This window comes from Equus caballus, chromosome 14, assembly GCF_041296265.1.
Source record: "Equus caballus isolate H_3958 breed thoroughbred chromosome 14, TB-T2T, whole genome shotgun sequence".
NCBI classification, from domain to species: Eukaryota; Metazoa; Chordata; class Mammalia; order Perissodactyla; family Equidae; genus Equus; species Equus caballus.
In genome coordinates, this window is record NC_091697.1 from 105,122,939 (window position 1) to 105,128,972 (window position 6,034).

Below are 6,034 nucleotides of genomic sequence, written 5' to 3' on the forward strand. Positions count from 1 at the left end.
GCCTGGCAAAGGTCAACAGATCCTGATAATATTCTGCCTTGCGGCTGGCACATAAAGATGTAGGCACTTACATGTTGCTGCTGGTTGGAGCAGAAATTGGTACCAACTATGTGGAAGTAATTTGGGGAGTATTTATCAAAATTAAAAACGTGTACACAGAGATTCCTGCTACTCAAGAGGGAGTACTTGTCAAAATTAAAAATGCATATATAGAGATTCCCACTTTGCATAAGGACTAACTGGTACTGTATTTACCTTCATACCTTAAATGACTGTAGATTCAGACCAAATACATGAAACAATGATTTTCAAGACATTGGCCATCAGGCAGCACAGAACAGTGGTCTGGGAGATAGGAAACAAGCCTGGTGAATGCTTTGAGCATCCAAGTTCACTGCCTGGAGAGAGAGGGTCAGGCTTGGCACAGGCGAGGGAAACCTGGCAGAGCCCAGTGACCTCCCTGAGTTGGGGCATAGAGTTTGGAACGTGGGGAGGCCAGGGCAGATGGAATCTCTGAGTACCAGAGAGGGTGCCAAGAGGTCTGCCTGGGTCCCTCCAAGTCTGGCTGAGTACCAATCAGTGCAAACATGTGAGGAAACCACCGAGTTGGAGAAAGAACCACGATTATACCTCTGACCCACTTTTAGGAGTGTATCCTGCTGACACGTGTGTACCCAGGAGCACACAGTGTAGTTGTACAAGCTGTTCACTGCTTGAGTGCCTTTGGCCAAGGGGTTAAGGTCCAGTCTGTGCTCTCCTGTCTAGCTGTGCACACTGGCCCTCGGGCAGGGGTGAGAAGAGCTTAGAAAGTGGAGCCTTTTTCAAGTTAACACAGAGATGCTGTCTACTCACCAAGCTATGAGAATGCAAGATTGCCTCCACTAAGATGGAGCATCTTTTTTCTAATTTGCATAAAGGCAAATACAACTGATGTTTCTATGACCCCATCACAGGCCTCAGCCACCTTGGATGTCAGCCGGCTACACTGCAGTGGACCGTTTTATGGTTTCTGAGACTCATCTGAGCTGACAGTAGCCTTCTCTGAGCTTTCTCTGGGGGAAATCCAGCCTGGAAGTGTGGGAGCACCAATGCATCTAGGGGCAGCCTTTGTCCAATGGGGGCTGGGAGGCGGTGGATAAATGCTTCAGCATTTCGTCCCTACGTGAACAATTCTGGGGTGCTCTGGACGTCCTGGAAACTTCTAAAACACACCCTAATATTGGCTTTTCCTCCTGCCATTTCACTTTCCCTAATCTCTTACTCCTGTTTCCTGGGATCGCATCTCAATAAACCGACTGCATCCAAGCCCTTGTCTCAGTGTCTAAGGAGTGGTTAACTAAGACAGCACTTGTGGGCCAGCAGGAGCCTGGCTCTCATATTGGCAAAAAGATACGCTGCAGAATCATGCACAACAGCAAAAGATGCTCATCAGTAGGTGGCTAGTTAAATAAATTTGGTATATCCATACAACGGACTACTACGTAATGTTAAAAAAATGGGTAAGTCCTCTATGTGCTGGTATGAAAAGAGTTCCAAGATACATTTGAAAAAGGAAAAATGCAAAAAAACTCTATATAGTATGCTATATTTTGTGTAAAACAGGGAGAAATATAATACATATTGTCTTACATATGCATAAAGAAACTTTGAAAGAATACATAAACCATTGGCAGTTATTAATCATGTTTGTGGGGAGATTGAGAACTGGGCAGATTGCGGCAGCGATGGAAGGGAGACAATTACTTATATACATATACACACATACATACCCATGTATGTAACATATATTATGCATATTTCCTATATATATATAGAAAAATGTTGGCATTGTAAAAATGTTATAAATGTCCTTCCTTGACCGCACATTTTCTTCCCACACTACCTTCTTCCTTCCTCTCATAAACCAATTTCATGAATGGGCTCCATTTCTTCGCTTCCAATAACGTACTATTCAATCCGTTGCTATCTACTTTTTGTCCACCACCATGGCCCTGAGCTTGCTCTCACTTCTTTGTCAAAAGACCTCAAGACACTTTTCAGCCCTTTTCTTACTCCGTCTTTTGGCCGCACTTGATCCTATTGACTCCATCTCCCTCTTCAGCCTCATCTCTCACCACGTCCACCCTCACACACTGTGGCCCAGTCCTACTATTTCCTTTCCTCTCTCACTCTTCTTTATCTTCAAATAGTCTATCATTTCCACCTAAAACAGTGTCTCCCCATGTCCTACCCTCATCATCTGCTTTTCAGATGGCAAGGTCTAACATCCTTCAGGAGTCTATTTAGATGTCACATCTACAATGTAACCCTCTCTTACCCTAGACTTGATTAACCCCCATAGGACCCTCTACTCCTTTATCATAGCAGTCTTCACCTCGTAGTTCAATTGCTTCTCTAACTTCCTGCCTCTGCTACTAAACTCTATGTTCCTTGAGGACAGGGACCCTATCTGCTTTGCCCACTATTCATATTACATTTTACTCCCTAGGACTTACTAGTGTCTTCTACTGTCCAAGCTCTCAAAAACTGTGTTAAATGAATGAGTGAGTCAAGCATGTCTTACAACAGGAGTCTAGAATTTCCTAAAGATTTTGGTAAGGCCAGACACATGGTGCAGAATGCCGAGTATCCCATCAAGTGGCATATCTATAAAGAGACTGAAGACAGTCTTAAGGTCCTGAGACATGTGCTCTCATTCTTAGGAGTTGGCAGTTAGGAGGAATTTCACTAGACATCCAAATTCCACAGTAGAGTTGACAAACGTTATAAAAGACTCTTGGAAACATACCACATGGAGCTTAAGACCCCTGATATCAACTTATCATCATTTGACAGTCTCCTGAGAAGAGAATGGATCAACATTGTCTATTGTTCTTAAGCAAAGCATGTCAAGGTCTATGTCACTTTTCATATCTACACTGATGGGTAAGTAGTAATGCCTGCAGATCCCCTGCTAAATACCACTTTGTTGAAAAGTCATGCCTCCTGCTTTCTTTATTGCTGCAAAAATTAGTCAGGAGCTTGACTGTTAGTGTCCTGAATAAGGTAAAAGAGAATTACGTTTGGATGTCACCTGGGCCCACAGTTTACTCCTTGAGTGATAACTTTATTTTTCCTCTTGGTATGCGTGGTTGTCAGCTTATGCTCACAGAGCTCAGTTATATCGCCACTAGCTTTGAGGTCTAAGACAGTTCAAAAATTGAAGAATTATGCCTTCAGTGAGAGGGCAAGAACAACGTGAGGAATCTCTGGGTATTGCTTGGCGCTGCATTTGATGGGAATAGGAGAGCGAAACCCTGTAACAGATCTCTGTTATTTGGTCTTTCAATTTCTATCTTACCGTGGTCAAAAGACTCAGAATATGGTTTTGCCCATAGAGGAGAGGCACCCTTAATTTTGGCAGGTTATAAAGAAGATTGCGTAAGGAAAGCACTGAGCAAGAGAGAACAGTAACAGGCATGGGTACACAGATGCTGTAATTCTAATGCAACTTAGGAGATTTCTTGGCTTTGGGTTTAGAAGGAAAAAGTCTTCTGTGATACCTCTTGATTGCCAATTCAACGTATCATATGACCATGTAAGTGTTACATCTCATGAGCAAAGATGTAGCTGTCAAATCCGATAAATACTTAATGCAGCACCCATTCTGTGCAAGGCATCTGACACAGTGGGGTGGGGATGCCGAGAAGCAGTAACTTAACAGTGTCTCACTTACAATTTAGTGAGGATACTAGGCAGAGATTAGAACAAGATAAGCGCTATAATTGAAGTATCATGCATTCCTCACTGGAGGCAATGCGGCACGGTGGTTAATTCAGACGGAAAAGGTACACGTGCGGCCTCTACCACTTCCCAGCTGTCTGCCCCTAGACGAGTGATTTAACTTCGGGTTAATATGGTTTAAAAAAGGGATAATAATAAATTGTTCCCAGACACTAAAGGTATGTGATGCAAATCTCCTATCGGTGCTTGCAAGAGGCTCCGTATATACATGCCCCAGACACTGGGAGTATCTTGGTCTCGGGTATTTGAGTCATAGGGCCTCAGCAGAAGAGCAGCTTGTCCTGCAGCCTGAACTTGCTACCCATTCAAAACTGTCAGCTAAAATAAAACAAACAAATGAAAAACGAGATGAGCTTGGCAACACAAGGACAGAGGACGCCTATGCCCTGCTTCCTGTCTCTATTTCTATGAGCAATTTAATCCAGAGGAAACTAAGGAAGCTTGAATGAAGTTTTCTACTCTCGGTGGAAAGGGGGTCTTGAGAACTAAGTCAACTTAAATTACAGAGAAATAAAGCAAAAAGTAAACAAACTGGAAATCTGTCCAATTATTTAGTGAGTAGCTCTATGTCACACACTCAACATGGTATATGCTGCCTCCACCATAAAAGAGGCCAACAGAGCATTCTGCCTCTTTTAGGAGCAGGCTGTGTAAGGGGAAGCAACTTGCATCCCACCTCTGAGAGATCATCTTGACAGGCTCCACACCATGGGATCTCTAGAAACTTTCCTGTGATGGCAGGCCCCTAAATATTCATGGGGTTCAAACATCCCTTATTAAAGCATCTAAAGAACTTGCTGCTTCTTGCTCATTAGACCAACAAACATAATTGGTGTCGTGGCCCACTGCGATGCTTTATTGAATTCAAGACAATAAAGATCTCTGCTAATTTGGGCAGACAGCAGGTGAGTAGACACATTCATGAGGTGAGAATGTGAAGGTGTCCTGCTAACCCTGCCAGATAAAAGCAAAGGTGTGCTACTGCTACCTCTGTAAGCCCAGAATCCCTGGCAAGTACGCCTGCATCAAAAAATCTGGCCAATCTAGGGTTACTTTCTATCCTCCTTGGTCAAGAATCCTTAGAACCCATTCATACCCATATTCACCGAGTTTCTGCCAATATAAATTAGCAAAATGTTGTCATTAGTTTAGACAGTAATCTATTTCCCCCTGTGTCAAATTTTTACTTATGTCCCTGAAGCCATCTGAAATGTAACCCTAGTTATGGATCTGGTGGCAACACAGAGTAGTGGGGGCAGAGCTTGAGCAGAATGAGCATCGCCTTACCAGGCACCTGCTTGTGATAAAATTGTTACAGGTGATTCAAGCAAGGAAAGGCTAGCCTACTGAAACGGAGACAAGCTACCTGCACTGCGAGGGCGGACTCGAGAATTCAAGAATCTCAGCTTCATCTTAATCCAAACAGATGTGCCCATTCCAAATTTCAAGGTCCCACTTCTTCCCAATCAACGCTCTAACTTTTATATGAGAGGTTTGGTGGCTATCAGAAATAAAAAAACATTCTAGTGCTATCATAGAAACTCTCTGGTTCTATGACCATGACTTGCACTGAGAGTTTAAACATCTGAGCTCATTTTCCTTCTGTTCCTATGCACTAGGAAAAATCCATTCATCACCGCATCCTTACACTCATCCCTACTGCTGTAACAGTATCACCCTTAGGTGATAATGTGATGAACTGTGGTGCCATTGCATACAATGTGTGGTAGACACACTGTTAGGTGACGACCCCCTCCATGAGTCATACCATTGTATAATTCCTTACCCTGTGTAAGAGTGAATCTGTCACTTGCTTCTAACCAATAGCATGTGTCAAAGTGATGTAATGTTTATCTCCATGACTACATTGTGTAGTATAAGACTCTGTCTTGGCAGACTAGAGAAATAGACTGTCCCTCACTGGCTCTGAAGACATAAGCTGCCATGTTGTGAGAACCAATGAGGGAGTCATGTGGCAAGGAGCTTCAGGTGGCCTCTACAAGCTGAGTGGCCCCTAGCTGATAGCTAGCAAGAAAAAGGGGACCACAGTCCTAAGTCTCAAAACACTTAATTCTGCCAGCAACCATATGAGCCTGGAAAAGGACCCATCTGTGCTGTGCCCAGAGTACTGCCCCATAAAAACTGTGTGATGATAAATGTGTGAGATAATAAATGTGAAGTTGCTAAATCATGATAATTTGTTACGCATAGTGGAAAACTAATACAGACTATGGTACCAGAAGTGGGACGG

At 43.3% G+C, this 6,034-nt stretch overlaps 1 protein-coding gene across 1 annotated transcript in view; it reads left to right on the forward strand.

Moving 5' to 3' along the window:
- ANKRD31 (ankyrin repeat domain 31) overlaps positions 1–6,034 on the forward strand; it is a 174,280-nt gene that overhangs the window by 24,254 nt on the left and 143,992 nt on the right. The gene's annotated exons all lie outside the window — the stretch shown is intronic.